At 43.3% G+C, this 16,538-nt stretch overlaps 1 protein-coding gene across 3 annotated transcripts in view; it reads left to right on the top strand.

Moving 5' to 3' along the window:
• The window catches only part of RASGEF1C (RasGEF domain family member 1C), a 207,829-nt gene that overhangs the window by 58,273 nt on the left and 133,018 nt on the right, over positions 1 to 16,538 (top strand). The window contains exon 3 of one of the 3 annotated variants that reach the window (XM_069077816.1): positions 2,368 to 2,475. The exons of the other annotated variants lie outside the window; for them this stretch is intronic. The gene's annotated coding sequence lies outside the window, so the exon portion shown is untranslated. The remainder of the gene's footprint in view (positions 1 to 2,367; positions 2,476 to 16,538) is intronic. 3 annotated transcript variants of the gene reach the window in all.

Below are 16,538 nucleotides of genomic sequence, written 5' to 3'. Positions count from 1 at the left end.
TGCCATGCCTAGAATGTGGTCCCTCCTCAGCTCACAGTGCTTTATGTATCTGTCCTGTGATTATAGATTTAAAGCTGAAATATACCCTAGAAGACATCTAGTCTAACCCCTACATTTTATAGATGTGGAAACTGAGGCCCAGAAAGGTTAGGTACTTTGCTCAAGGTCACACAGGTAGCAAATAATAGAATCAGAATTTGAACCCAGATCCTCTGACTCTAAGTCTATTGCTTTTTCCACTGTGCTACCTCTGCCTGTTAGAACCCCTCAATTTTTTTAAGACTCAACTTCAGCACTCCCCAGCTGCTAGGTGCTTTTCCCCAGAATTGTCTTATTTTGTTTATAATATATATATATATATATATATATATATATATATGAGTAATATAGGAATATTTTAAAATATATAAAAATATACATGTATATTTGTATGTGTTCTCTGTGTATGTATATACATGTTGTCTCCCCTGATAGAATATAAGCTCCCTAAGGTTAGGGACTGTTTAACTTTTTGTATTTTGTGTCCGTGGTGGCTATCTTGGTGGCTCGCCCCAAACAGATGCAAATAAATACTTGTGGCTTGATGTTTGCTGATCCCTTCCAACAGCCCAGTGATATATGGTGCAAGCCAGTGAGTGCTATTTGAAGGCTTTGGACTCTTTCATTCTCAGGGTCCCCTCCAATTCTGACATTCTGTCATTCTGTGATTGGTCTAAAGAGTGAGCTGCTGGGCAAAGAAGCAGGAGTCAGGGCAGAGAATGGAAGTTTTTTATCTTCCTGTTGCTTTGTTCAGGGCTGAAATCACACATGAAGGATTACAGTGTAGACTGCCTGGGATTATCAGTGCATTCTGCTGAAAAGGCAGCGTTGGGTCAGGGCCTTGACGTTTCGCCTGTTTGAGGTAACACTGGATGTGATAGAAAACCTAAGCAGCTCATTTCTTTGCTCTGGCCTCCAATCCCAGAAGCAGGGAGATTAATCTCCACCCTGTCAATCTCGGCAGTTGCAGCCACACCAGGATAGGCCTGCAGTGCAGCGAATGCTAACTGAGACACGGTTCCAGCCTATGCCAGATTCATTTTCGATGGCAGTGAGCAGCCCTGCGCTATTTGGGCCATCTCCTCTCCTTGTTTGGCATTTCCAGGTCACTTCCCTTCTCTCCATCATGGTGCCTGATGCTGCCCCCTGGGAGTGTCCCTTAGCACCCTGTCTCCACCTCGGCATGCAGGAGTGCATGCTAAACACTCCCCTGCACTCCTCAGACAGAAGGAGCCATTCAGAAGTACAATGTGGCCCCGATACAGAGTGGAGCCTTCTTTGTCCCGGAGTTTCCAAGTCAGACTAGGGGCTCTCCAAAGACAGTCCTCCAGAGGAAAAACTAACATAGGCACTCCAGGCTCACTCTCTGCAATTGTTTTGTAACCTAGGAAGAGCCCTGCCCCCTCTCAGCATCCCTCTTGTGTTATTTCTGAGCTGCTGTCTGAAGCTTTTGGCTAGGGAGCTGCTAGAGACCTTTAGAGGATCTTACTGGGGTCTCCTGGTATGGAGCTGTGTCTTCCTGTGAAATACAGAGGGTGGCAGAGGTGACAAAGCTTAGTGGATAGAAAGACATATTCAGAGGCAGGAGACCTCAGGGTTCGACTGTTTTCTGACACATGGATTCTGTGGCCCTGTTGTTGCTGAGTCATGTCTGCCCTCTGTGACTCCATCTGAGGATTTCTTGGCAAAGATACTGGAGTGGTTTGCCATTTCCTTCTCCAGCTCATTTTACAGATGAGGAAACTGAGGCAGACAGGGTTAAGTGACTTGCCCAGGGCCATGCAGCTAGGAAGTGTCTGAGCTTGGGTTTATACTCAGGTCTTCCTGACTCCAGGCCTGGCACCCTCTCCACTGTGCCACCTAGCTGCCTCTGTGTTCCTAGGGAAATCATTTTACCTCTCAGTAGTGAAGGTGACTCTCTAAGTCCATTAAAGACACAGTATGGTATAGTAGAAAGAACCCTATCTGTGGAATTAGGGGGACCTGGATTCAAATCCTACTTCTGACACTTTTACCTGTTGAACCTTGGCCGAGATACTTGGTGACTCAAGACTGGTCTCTCAACTATGAAATGAAGGCATTGGACTCCATGACCTCTCAGGCCTCTTTCCATTCTAGATCTATGCTCTTGTTAGTTATAATGAGTTACAAAAGAGCTATTGGTCTCTACCAGTAAAGTGAGTTTCCCACTGGGGAAGTTCCCTAAACCAGTGAAATCCAGGCAGACAAACAAAGAAGGAATATAGCACTAAGTCCCCACAGAATGACGGAATGTCGGAACTGGAAAGGATCTTAGAGGTCATCTAACCTACCTGATTCATTTTCCAGAGGAGGAAACTGGGATTCCAAAAAGTGCCACATCCTGCCCAAAGCACACAACAAGAACCAAGGCTTGAGCCCTGATCGCTGCTCTTTCACTTTGTATCTAAAAAGAGAGTAAGTAAACAGATATCTTGCCGCTTGCATAGTGCTGCAGCTGTATGCAAGGGACCCGAGAGGCTCATGGTTTTATTCTGACTTTTTCCCTTCCTACACCTGTGCTTGACTCTTAGCTTGGCTTTTGAGGCCCTGCAGCATCACATCTGCACTCTTCCTTTCCCCAGGTTTGATGGATGGGAAGACATCTCTGCCAAAGGCATCTTGGCATTTTCTTTTCCATGGTCAGCCATTTAAATTAGTAACATGATCCCTATTACCCTAGGAACTCTCATCCCCTTCGACATCAGCTGTCCTCCCCTGGCTAATCTCTAGACTGCTCCAGCTGTCTCCTCTCTCTGCTCCTCACCTCTTCATATAAAACAGATAAACAAACATTTCATTGATGCTTTTTTTCTTTATATCACAGTCATTCTGAACCTCCCCTTCAACTTGAATCCTCCCTTATGAAAAATAAAAACAATTAAGCAAAAAATATCAGACAGAGAAAGTTTGTCTGATGACCAAATTCAGTATCCTGTCCTGTCTGGTTCCTACTTTCTCCCTCAGGGATCTGGGGCAAAGGGTGAAAGAAGTTTTGAAAAGAAGCTTTTTTTTTTTTTGCCTTTTGGAGGGCAATTGGGGTTAAGTAACTTGCCCAAGGTTACACAGCTAGTTTTGTGTGTGTGTGTGTGTGTGTGTGTGTGTGTGTGTGTGTTAAGTGTTAAGTATCACAAGATTGGCAAAGCAAGCTAAAGACAAATAGAGAATTGTAAAGCCAGAGAATCCATCTGCATTCCGCCCTGAATCTTCTCTCTTCTGACATTGGCTCTTCCCCTTCAGGTGACTAACATGTCTGGTTTCTCTTCTCTTTAACTTGGCCTCCCCTTGTTTTACTCTCCCCCTTCAGCTGCCATCTTATTTCTCATTTCCCTTTTCACCAATGAATTATTAGTCACAGTCAACTCTTCTTGCTGTCTCTGCTTCCTCATCACACACTCATCCATATTCACTCAATGCAATGCATCCCCATCACCCTGTACTCTGGGTTCCCTGCCTACCTACTCCATCGAAATTATCCTTTCTAAACTTGTAGTAACTTCATTATCTAATTCCCATTGTCCAGTCCTCTGGTCTCTTCTCAGTCCTCACATTTCTTGATCTCTCTGCTGCATTTACTATGGTCGACCACCTGGTTTGGGTTTTTTTTTTTAATACAATTCCCTCTTTTCCCAAGGGTTTCTGCCTCTCCAAACTGAAGCCTGATTGCTTCAGTGACAGGTTTGCTCTTGAAGCAGCCTGACTAGGCTTCCCCTAGCTGGAGACAGGCAGGAATCCTCCCCTTTCAGATTCCTATGGGGCAGACAGCAGAGTTGTAGCCTTAAGCCCATTCCCTGCCTCTGAAGCTGTGACAGGTACTTCTTTAAAAAAAAAGAAAGAAAAGGTTTTCTGAACTTCTTCACTTCCTTCCCCCCTTCCCCTCTTCCATCCCCTCAGCTGATAAAGCTTAAATAGAAGCCTGGATTTCACTATTTCATGCAACTAATCACTGCCCATTTCTCAGAAGGCTAATGGAAAGCCTCCTTAATCTGTCTGTAAAATGAGCTTCTAAGAGATAAACAGAAGGACCTTTGAAGTTAAATCTTCCAGGTTACCCAGAGACATCCAGAAAGGCAGCCTTCATGCCTTCTGCTCCACGCAGTCTTTAAAGGAACAAGTTGACCCAGGAAGGATTATATGTTCTAAATGTGTGTAAAAAGGCAATTAGGGAAAAACAAAGTATAGATCTAGGGTGTTAGGGCCAGAAGGGACCCTTGGGAAGAACTCCTAACCTCCCTCCCCCTCCAGAAACCACCAGTATCATAGACCAAGACCATCAAGGCCAAAAGGGTTTTGAGATCATCTTATCCTGACAATCTCAGTCAGTTCAGTCTATGATACTGAAGAGGCCAGCCCATTCCTGATGACTTGTCTGCTCTTTTTTACAGATAAATTTTGTTTTGATACATTCTACAAAACCCCAGCACACTCACAGTTAAATCTCCTATGTGGTCACATTCCCTAAAAGATGATTAAATAAACGATGAATGAAAGAGATAGTGATTGATAGCATTCTTCTGCCTCTGAGGATCCTTGGCCTCCTCCAAGGCCCAGGGAAGGGGCCACCTCCTATCGGAGCTCTTCTTGATTCCTTTCTAGGTGCTATCATTCTTGCCCCTCAAATGGGCAGCTAGTGGGTGCAGTGGATAGAGTGCCTGGCCTGGAGTCAGGAAGACTCATCTTCCCAAATTTAAATCTGTCCTCAGACATTTACTAGCTGTGTGACCCTGGGCAAGCCACCTATCCCTGTTTGGCTCAGTTTCCTCATCTGTAAAATGAGGAACTACTCTCATATCTCTGCTAAGAAAACCCCAACATGGGGTCACAAAAAGTCAGGCAAAGACCAATTTATTGTTTTTTTTTTTCTTTTGGTTCTATATTTGTCTTGCCTGGCACATGGTAGGGCCTGATGCATGCTTGGTGGATATAATGCAGCTTCACGCTTCAGTAGTTTTTCTGTTTGCTAAATAAAAGAAAGGCCAAATAGTGCTTTGGAAATCAGTATGAGCATCGTCTGATTGGTGCTGTCTGAAGTGGTCTTTGTGCACCTCGTTAGAGTGACTGTGCCTATTGTTCATTTGGTTCTGTCTTGTTCACATCGTGATACTTAGGGTCACAGGACCATAGATTTAGAGCTATGCAGGACCTTATCATAAAGGTCGTCTCCCTCCCCCGAAACTGGTTTTGTTATTTTTTGTTTTTGATGAAGAAACTGAAGCCCTGAGAAATGTGACTTGTCCAAGGTTACATGGAAAATAAGAGTCACAAGTGGCCAAGAATCTGCGGCCATCAGGTGGAACCCTAGACTTGTAATCAAGAATAACAACTGGCTCTTATAGAGTGGTTTAAAAAATTTGCAAAGCAATTTACAAATATCATCTCATCTGATCCTCATAGCAACCATGGAAATTATTATTAATTCACATTTTACAGATGAGGAAATTGAGACAGGTGGAAGTTAAGTGACTTGTCCCCACCTGACCACTCAGTAAAAAATGGGAATAATAATAGCTCCTACCTCCAAGGATTACTGTAAGGATACAATAATATTTGTAAAGCTTTTTACAAACCTCAAACTATTGTATTATTATTACAAAAAAAAATTACTTGCCTAGGGTCACATATCAAGTATGTGTCATAAGCTGTGTTTGAACTCAGATCTTCCTGACTCCTGGTCTAGCATTCTCTCTTGGTGCCACCTGTCTCTACCAGAAGACCTGATTTCAAATCTTGCCTCAACTGTGTGACCCTGGACAAGTCACTTAATCACTCTGGGCTTCAGTTTCTCCATCTGTAACATGAAAGGGTTGGACTTGATGGCTTCTGAGGTTTCCTCCAGCTTCTGATCTTTGATCACTTGTACCAGGTCTTCTGATCACTGTATCACACTTTCCTAATTCTTCTTTCATGTCTTCCTGAACCTCTTTGAATTCTTCATCATCATCCTTTTTGGCATTGTATGAGACTTACAGATACCACAACATGTTCGGTCAATATTCTCTCCAATCATATGGAGCATAATTTATTTCCAGCCTTTCACTATTATACATCATGCTGCAATGGATATGTTCATCCAGATAAGTCTTTTGATGTTGTCAGTACCTCATTGGGTTCTGTCATCTCTAAGGACCCAGTCAATTCTAAATCCCATGATCCTCGAGTTCTGACATGCAGATGGCAATAGGGTTTGTTTTATTTTATTTTTGCTTTTTGGAGGGCAATTGGGATTGAGTGACTTGCCCAAAGTCACCTGGCTGGTAAATGTGTTAAGTGTCTGAGGCCGGATTTGAACTCAGGTCCTCTTGACTCCAGGGCTGGTGCTCTATTCACTGCACCACCTAGCCGCCCCAAAAGGGTTTGTTTTAGATTCTGTCTTTTCTGACCAGAGATCTGATAGGGACTTGGGATTAGTTTGGAAAGTGGGAGGCCTAAGACTTTACTGGGAAGAGGGAGAGGAGGAAAGTTAAATATAGAAAAAGAAATCTCATAGAAAACAGGGGCTTAGAAAATGGGTGCCCCTAACCTGTCTGTACACAACAATAAAAGCAATTTCTGGGTAATCTCCCATTTTCATTTCTATAAGGGTTGGAAAGTTTAGAAGCACAATTTATGGGATAAATAACTTTGGGAGGGTCCAAGCAGCATGCATCTCAGACAAGGCTTTGCAAACTGGGATCCTGGGCTTCACAGGAATGTGGCCTTGAACTGGGATCACACAGGTTTTCTGTGAATGTACAGGTAAGTCCTGCATCACAGCTGCTCTTAATGGCCTTTCTGTTTCAGAAATGAAGCCCTGGAGCCACAGAATTAGCAGAACTGGGAAGAACCTTGGAGATTATCCTGACTAACTCATATTTTAGAGGAGGAAACAGGCCTAGAAAAGGGAGGCAAATTTCCCAGCATTCTGAGAAGATAGAGAGATTTTAGTTGTAAGCAGTCCCACTGCTTTGGAAACCACCCAGGCATCTCTGTGCCTGTCCTTAATATGTGTTTGTTGCTAAGGGGTAGCATTACTCAGATATAGCCACAAACTTGTGTGAGCTCATATCAGAGGTTCTCCACTGGCACAGAGCACTTGGGTATCTCTTAGGAGATTCTCACTTCTTGAGATAGTGCCCTCTACCTAGATAATCTGGGAACTTTACCATCTGATACCACCCAGTGGGCTGTCACAGATTCCCCTTATAAGCACATGGTTCATAAGGGGCAAAGCAGGAAAATAATGCAGCCTGTTTGTAAGTAATCTAAAACAAAGTAAAAGTTCCCAGCAGAGCATCCTTGAGGACAAGCCTGTTTTTGGAGCAGACCTCCTCCAAAGGCCTGTATGACATTAGCCACTTCCTGTTGTCTCTGCCCTAGGGAGGGTCTGCAGCAGAGGTTGCCTCTAGTGAGGATCCCTTCAGACTCAGAAAGGACATCTGGGATAACCCTTTGTTGCCATCCCCCTCTGCTGTCTTCTCCCTGGAGAGCTTTACTTTGCCTGCAGTTCTTCACTGATCCATGAGGGGGCACTGATTGTCACAATCAGGCTCCATTTTCTAAGGTTCTCCATATGGTTCTGCCTATAGGTCTCCCCAGATGGCATTGGTTTTCTCTCATGTTCATTTCCTTCCATTGTAATGGTGCCTCCAACCATTTCAGTTGTGTTGTTCTCCAAATGGATCCTTCTCTCAGAGATCTGTCCCATAGCTGGATAGGGATTTTCCAGGGCTCCCTTATCCAAGACACTGGGCTCACCTATATCTGGCTCAAAAGCACCACCAAACAATGAGCCTTGCTCTGGGCATCTTCTTTATGCTACAATTCATGCCAGTCTTTGGCCTTATGGAAGTTCACCCAGTGATCAAGAACACTCCACTAATCTCCTCTTTCAGGCAGATCTCTATCCCAGGTTGAATAAGGGTGAATTTCAGTTGAATGTCCTGTCCCCCAACACCCAGGCAGGGTGCTACCTGCCTACCTGCCCATAGAGCCCACCCAGTTACCACTATGGCCCCCGTGGTCCCTCTGGGGCCAGCTGAGGGGGTTGTTCAGATCATCCAGGGTGGTTATATAGGAGCCAGAGGCAGAGCCAAGCATTTTCCTGGCATTCTCATGGTTTGGGGGAGGAGTCAATTTTACTGCCTCTACTACCTTGTCCTGCCCTTGCCTGAGCTTCCCACAAGTAGCTGTGCCCAAGGCAGAAGGGACAGTGAGACCAGGCTATAAATGATTTTTATGTAAGGGACTTGTGTTAGCATGCTCTTTCCTGCATCACTCTTATTAACATTAATGGGAGCTCTCCATGTGCAGTATGCAGAAGCAACAGATCATATTTCTTAATTGACTCCTTCACTACCCTGACATATCCTCGGTCTGTGAAGTGGTAGGGGCACATTACATCCATTAGTGCTCCGTATGTTGCCGTGACTTCCTCAGACTGTGGAAAAGCTTTTCAGGCCCCTCTCATGCGTCCCTTCAAGACTCCCCCACCCCATTAATGCATCGAGCTATTCACATCTGTCGCTGACCCAGAGCAGCCCTGTGGAGCATCACTGTGGGTCAGGCCATGGAGCATGGCAGCTATCAGCAATGATGGGTGATCAGTGTGGAATAAATAGGCCAGTGTGTGATCACCTCCCAGGAAGGGACCTGACCAGGCAGAGGCACAAATGAGACATGAGTGATACACGTGCCACTACCAGAAATCTTTTTTAAATTGAGAAATCATATGCCGTTTGATTTAGTGAGCATTAGATCTGCATGATTGGGATGAGGTGATCCTAGCCTTTCTAAAATTGCCCAAGTGGGAACTCTTTTCATGAACATATCTAATCCTTAACTGGAGGTGACTCTGAACTTAAAAAAAAATAAATAATTCTAATTTAGCACAATAATTTTCCATTGTAATCCTATTTCATTTTATGCATTTAAAAACATTATTCTAAGAAGAGGTCTGTAGGCTTCACCAGACATATCAGTAATTCTTCTGAAACTTCAGTATTAGAAAATTGCCCAGAATATCGAGAGGTTGGACAGCTAGGTGACACAGTACATAGAATGCTAATGCTGGGCCTGGAGTTCTTGAGTTCAAATTTGACCTCAGACACTTAACTAGCTGCGTGATCCTGGCCAAGTCACTTAACCCTGTTTGCTTTAGTTCCTCATCTATAAAATGAGATGGAGAAGGAAAAGACAAACCACTCCAGTATTTTTGCCAAGAAAACCCAAATGGGGTCATGAAGAGTTGGACACAACAGAAAAACAACTCAACAACAACACTGAGAGGTTGAATGATTTGGCCAGAGTCACACATTTAATAGGAGTCAGAGGTAATACCTGAACTCAGCTTTTTTCTAATCTGAGGCTGGTCAGCCTCTCCACTGCCCCATGCTGCCTTTTGTCTTTCCAGAGTGAGAGAATAACCCCCACATCATCAGGTCCTCTGGTGGTAGGGAGGGGGAACAGAGAGACATTAGATGTTGCATATGACCTTGTTCCTAGAAAACTAATCATTCTCTTCCAAGAGAAGTGGGGAGTATGGCTGTGACATTCAGCGTATGTTATCAGATGAAGTGACTGTGTTAGGCTAAATGTTGTTACATCCTTCGTATATAGACAGTGTGTGACAGCAGTGGTTGTTGGCATATTGTCCAGAAGGATGAGAGTCCCTGGCTCTGATACTGTTTATCTCTGTGCTTTGAAGAAGTTACATAAATAACACCCACAACAAATATGGATTAAGTACCTACTGTGTTCAGGGTACTAAGCTTTATGCCAGGGAAGATACAAAAATTATGTCAGACTGTCCTCAAGGAACTTAGAGTCCAGGAGGAGAGAAAATACAAATCCACCACCTTAACCACCCCCCCATGAAGCCTTTCCTGGTCCCCCCAAGCACTCCTTTCCTCCTTCCTTTGTATTTTTAAAAAATTTATTCATATCTACCTGTTCATCGTTTGCTATCTCCCCAATGGAATATAACCTTTCTGAGAGTAATGATCTTCTCATTGTCTGTCTTTGTATCTCCAGAACCTAGTACTGTGTCTGGGACATACTAGGTGCTTAACAAATGCTTGTTGATCAGTATTAAGTGCCAATGCCTATTGGAGTCTTTTGTCTAAAGCAGGAGTGGGGAACCTACAGCCTCAAGGCCACATGTGGCCTTCTAGGTCCTCAAGTGCCTTTTGACTGAGTCCAAGTTGTACAGAATAAATCCTATTATTAAGGGGATTTGTTCTGTGAAGTTTGGATTCAGTTAAAGGGCCTCAAGGCCACAGGTTCCCCACCCCTGGCTAAGGCAGGCATAAGCATAGGCTACCTAAGCCATAGCTTGAGGCCACTAAAGCTGTAACCTTAAGAAATTATGAACTTGTAATTCTCAAAACCCTTTAAGGTCTCATATTAAACTTAATACTGGTTTAAGGCTTGGAGAAAGTAGAAAAACAAAATACTTTCTGATGTTCAAATGGAGAAATGATTTGAGACATAGAAGGAGTGGGAAGGAGGGAGGGAGGAATGAAGGGTGATTTTGTGGAGGAAATAGGATTTAAGTTGTTTTAAATAATGCTAAGACATTCAGAACTTTTATGGCTGTGTAGAGTGCATATGAGGCTAGAGAATCAGTGTGACAACCAGGGGCAGAGGGCCAGGAATGTCAGGTAAAGGAATTGGGACTTGATAAGGGCTATTCAAGAGTTTTATGGATGAGAGCTACATGATGAGCCCTTTAGGCAAGAAAGATTAGTCTAGTAGCAGGATGAGAGATGGCTTGGAAGGTGAGGAGAAAATAAAAAAAGGAGGACCTATTAGGAGACTATTATATTAGTCCTAGAAATATTAATGAGGGCCTGTAATAGACTGGCAATAGACTCGATTGGTCTCTCTTCCTCTCTCTTTCCATCTCTTTCTCTCTCTCCCACTCTCTTTCTCTATGTCTCTCTCTCCTACTCTCATTTTCCCTGTCTCTCTCTTTCCCTCTCTTTCTTTCTGTCTGTCTCTGTCTTCCCTTCTCCCCTTCGTTGGATCATCTCTGATGAGTTTACTGTCACCGCTATGTAGATGGCTCCAAGATTTCTGTGCCCAGGCTTGGTTTTCCCTGCACACATATTATAGTCCTGTATTGCTAGTTGTTTATTGGATATCACCTGAACATCCTATAGACAGCTCAGCTTCAATATATACAAAGCAAGTTTCATTATATTCCTCCCTCAAAGCCTCTCCACCCCACCCCACCCCCACACTAACTTCTGTTTCTATTAAGGTTACTACCCAGTTATCAGGTGTGCACCTTTCCTTTTTCTTTGACTTTTGCTTCTCCCTGACCCCACATATACACATGCCCAGTCAGTTGCCAGATCTTTCTGGTTAATTCTACCTTCCCAGTGTGTCTTCTACCTGTCCCTTCCTCTCCTTCATCCAACGATCCATTAGGCCTACATGGCCTGAACTCTTTGAGGAACCTCCTAATTGGTCTTCTTCCTTCCAATCAGTGAATCAACAAGCAATTATTAAGCCCCTACTATATGCCAGGCAGTGTGGCATAGAGGATAGAGAGGTGGCCTTGGAGTCAAGGAGGTCTGGGTTCAAGTCCTGCCTCTGACACATACTGCTTATGTGACCTAGGATAACTCAACCTCTCAATTTCACAGATGACTCTTTAACCTGTAAGTTGTAGAATAGGTGTTTCTCTGCATTGGTAGAGGACGTGCTTTCCTTCTGATGGGGTACCTGGAGTCTAGGTCAAACCAACTTGTAAAACCAGTCTGTGAAGTTGTAATTTGTCCTTTCCCACCCTTGAGATCTGCCCCTTCTCCCTATCCCACACTCCACCTAGGCAACACCCTGTGACCCCTTTTGTTCTTACTTGATCTCTTGATTTCTTTCTGGGCCTGGCCCACACCCTCCTTTATCCTTGCCTTTTGTCTCCTTAACGACCTGGCCCAAATCTTATCTAAACTATCTATTCACTTGCTCCTCTTGGTCAGCTCTGACCTTTGTCTATGGTCGAGGTCAGGTCAGCCCTAACAATGGCAGCCCTACCCTTTAAAGGTAAAAGCATGTACCCCTCTCACCTGCAGGTCCCCTAAAGGACTCTTGCCTGCTGTAATGGCGAAATAATAAACTTTCTCAACTCTAACTCCAAGCAAGGCTGAGCTGAATTCTTTCCAGACGCCCTTGCAGGTTTCCTGGTCTTGGATGAGATCAGGGTTCCTGCTGAACCTATTGGGATCCCGTCCCCCCATCACTTCTACCAATGAAATCACAAGTTCCATGAAAAACATGCATCAAAGTGCCAGGCACAGTGGTAGGTGCTGGTGATACAAAGACAAAAATGAAACAATCCCTGTCTTCAAGGAGCTTACATTCTATTGGGGAAAACCACATGTATGCATAGATATGTGCAAAATAGATACAAGGTGGTTGAGGGTGGGGGTAGAGGATGGGGAGAAGCCTCATGTAGAAGATGTTGCTCAAGCAGATTTTGAAGAAAAGTTGGGATTCTAAGATGTGATATCGACAAAGAATTACATACCAGGGAAGGGACAACCAATGCAAAGGTATGGAGATGGGAAAAGAAATGTCAGGTAGAAGGAACAATCAATTTCAATGAATGTCTATTAAGGATTTGCTCTATGTGGCCCTGTGAAGAAAAACCAGTAAAATGGCCACTTTGACTAGACTAGATCCTGGGGTGCATAAAAGGGAGTGGGGACAGGGAAAGAATATGCATTTATTAATAAATCATGTCATAATGTATAATAAATCTGAAAAGGTAAACTGAGACCAGGTTGTAAATAACTTTAAGTGGCAACAGAAGAATTCATATTTGATCCTAGAAATAATGGAGAGTCACTGAAGTTTACTGAAAAGGAGTGTGAAATGATTAAAACTGTGCTTTAGGAAAATCACTTTTGCAGGTGTATAGAAGGTGGGTTGGAGATTGGAGAGATGAGTCAGGGAGACTAAATTGTAGATGATTACAATGGCCCAGGTGAAAGGTGGTGGCTTTGTGAGTGGGAGGGTGGGGCTAGAGGCAGGGGAAGATGTGGAGGTAGAAATGACAAGATGTGGCCAGGTGAATGGACATGTGGGGCGAGGAAGAGAGAGGAAATGAGAATGACAACATGGTGGCAAACCTGGGAGACTAGAAGGATGATGTCTCCCTTAACAGAAATAGAAAAGTTTGAAAGAGGGTTGGATCTGGGGGAAAATAAGAGTACTGGTTTTGGCATATTGAGTTTGAGATACCTAGGGGATCTTTGACATATGTATTCACACACACATACTTAATATGTGTGTGTGTATACACACACACACACACACACACACACACACACACATATATATATGAGTCAGATGTCTAGAAATTACTAAAACTATGGGAACCAATGATGTCACCAGATGAAAGAGTACAGGAAGACAAGGAAAGGAAGACCAGGGCAGTCTTGTTGTACACCGAATCCAGGCAGGACATGCCCAATCTAGCAAAAGAGACTAAGTAAGACGAGTCAAATACAGGGAGAACCAAGAGAAAGCAATGTCACAGAAAGGATTATCCAGGACAAGAAGATAATCAACACTATCAGAAATTTCAGAATAATCAAGGTTGAAGAAGACTGAGAAAAGGCTTTAGAAGAAAAGATTTATTTTCTATTGATTTTTTTTTCTATCTATGCTGTTCTCCCTCAATAGAACATAAGCTTCTAGACGTCAGAGGCTGCCTCATTTTCCCTTTGTATCCCCATTTCTACTCACTGCTCCTGGTTCTGCTTTCTGGGTCCAGTGTATTACAATTAAGTGCTCAGCAAATGCTTGTTGAATGAATGACTGAAGGAAAAGAAGTGTTGAAAAGGAACAATCAGCAGGTCTTGGTAACTAGTTGAATATGAGAGGTGAAGGAAAGGAGAAAATGAAAAATAGCCACGAACTTTTGACTGTGGAAGACACAGTGGCACCAAAGATAAAAACAGTCAAGTTGGAGGGAGGAGTAGGTTTAGGGGGAGAGCTAAAAAGCCTTTTTTTTTTGTACATGTTGAATTTAAGGTGTAAATCGAATGTTGTAGCAGAGATGTCCTGGAGATAAAGATATGAATCTGTGGCTCAGAAAGATGATTAAGATTAGAAATATGGATCTGAGAGTCATCTGTCTAGAAAAGTATTTGAAGAGTGAATGAAACTGGAAAAAGAAGAAAGTTTAAAAAGTAAAGTGAGAAGGGTCAAGGGTAGAACCTTAAGAAGGCAAAAGGAGGATGGGGAGCTAAAAAGAATGATGGAAACAGAAAAGTAGGAAGAGGCTTGGATGAATTTGGTGTTTTTGAAGCTAAGAAAGAAGAGAGTATCCAGAAGGAGGGGGCCAGTCAAAAAATGCTTTAAGGTTTGCAAAGCACTTTCCTCACAATAAAATCTATGAAAATAGTAGTTTAAGTATTGTTATTGCCATTTTTTAGCTGTAGAAGAAAGATAAGTGACTTCCTCACAGGTGCACAGCTACTGAGTGTCCAAACTTGGAACTTGAATCTAAGCCTTCTTGCTCCAAGTACGATGTTCTTTCCTCTGGGCCACAGACATTCTACCGAGAGCTCAGAGAGAATGAGAAGAGGTTTGGCCATTGAGAAATGGTTGGGGACTTTTAAGAGAGCAACATTGGCAAAATTTTGATGAAAACTGGATTGTCAGGGGTTGGGAAGAGATTGATTGGTGATAGAGTCTCAGAGCTATATAGGTTGTAGAAAGCTTTAAAACATTGAGCTGTTAAAGAGAGGAGACAGGAGATAGTAGCTGGGAAGGCTAAGAGGGTCAAGGAAAGGTGGTTTTATTGTTTGTTGGATCACTGGGGAGCCTTGAGCATGTTTGTAGGCTTATGGGAAGAAGCCAGTGAAAAGGATGCTATTGAAAGTGATACACTGGAGAGAGATTAGACTTGTTCTGTTTGGACCCAGAGAGCAGAACCAGAAACAATGGGTGGAAGTTGAAGAGGCATACTGAGACTGAGTGCCAGGGAAAATTTCTAACAAGGGAGAGCTCCTGGGATGGAGAACTTGCACCCTTGAGGCCTCATGTGACCCTCTAGGTCCTCAAGTGCTGAATTCAAGACTGTCAGCACTTGAGGATCTAGAGGCCACATGTAGCCTCGAGGCCACAGGTTCCCCACTCCTGAGCTAACTGAAAGTGGAATAGATTCCCCCAACTTGGACATCTTTGAGCAGAAGCTGGATGGCCACTGTATGGAGATGTTTTATTGGGGATCCCTTTTGGGTATGGGTTGGACCATGCGACTCCTTCACAGACCCTTCCTGCACTGTCTGTGATTTCTGAAAGAGGCAAGAATTCCTGTAGTTCCTCTGATTCACCAAACTGTAAGCCTGCCAAGAGACAGAGATAGAGACAGAGACAGGGCCATAATTCATTCTTAGTGAACTAATGCTGACTCCTGGTGATTATCACCTTCTCTCCTAAAGGCTCACAGACCATCTAGCTAATAATCCTTTCTAGAAATTTAACAAGAATCAACCTTAAGTTGGGAGAAATCGAATTTTAACTATTGAAACAATTGCCTGTCTCCTGATTTTTGGCATCTCCTCCACTCACCCCCAATTCCCCAAAGACTATATCATATTATCAATACTTGTGCAAATAAATATAACAGATGAAAGTGGTTTTAAGCTGTCTGCAAGGATGTTTTATTAATACCCAGTAGTGGAGCCATATTGTTTTATGAGCAGGCTTTTAAGCTGTGTATATTTTTGATGGAATGAAATCTTTGTGGCCCCCATTGATATTTCTCTCCCCTATTTCAGCCCATGCTACTGCCTAGAATATTAATTTCATATTTGTTAACTTTGAAGACTTTTAAAAGGCATCCTTAAACCTATACATATCAACAACGAGAGTGTTAGATCGTTGAGGTTGCTTATCCAAAAGAACGAGTGTTATTTTTTTTCAGAGACAAAACTAATATGTGCCTGTAAGAAGTATCCTCTGGAGATAATATGGAAATTGGGTTAAAAATGAAATATGGAATGCATGTTTGCTCAGAGTTCCCGTGGTTCTTTATCCAAACGCACTGTGGCAGTGAGCCATTGTTTATGGCCCCAGGGGGTTCTGTTCAATCAGCCACATGAAATGATGGCTATCCAAGGGGAAGACCAAATATTTATGTCGCCCCACAAACCCCGTGCTGTGCATGCTGACGTTGTTGTCAAGCAGCCTTGGAATAGCTGTCATTGCAGTTGAAGGCCGTGCCTGGGTTCTTGTAGGTGGTATCCTTGATTATAACTGTCTGACATTGTAATCTCTAAAATGGGGGGCGAAGTGGACTAGACAACCTCTCATGGCTCTTCCATCTCTAAATTACTGATCCTGTGAGCTTCTCTAAGATCTTATAACACTGGATCAGATCTCAGAATTGTGGGTCTAAAACTGGAAAGAACATAAGAAGTCCTCCAGTCCAACCCTCTCATTTAAAAGGTGAGAAGGAAAATTACTTGCCCATGGGGAGGGGG

The sequence above is a fragment of the Petaurus breviceps genome, unplaced genomic scaffold (assembly GCF_028583685.1).
Source record: "Petaurus breviceps papuanus isolate PSGF00001 unplaced genomic scaffold, PetGlider_PUasm1.0 90994, whole genome shotgun sequence".
Taxonomy (NCBI): Eukaryota; Metazoa; Chordata; class Mammalia; order Diprotodontia; family Petauridae; genus Petaurus; species Petaurus breviceps.
The sequence above is the reverse complement of the archived record's forward strand: the minus strand, read 5'-3'. Positions and strand labels throughout refer to the sequence as shown.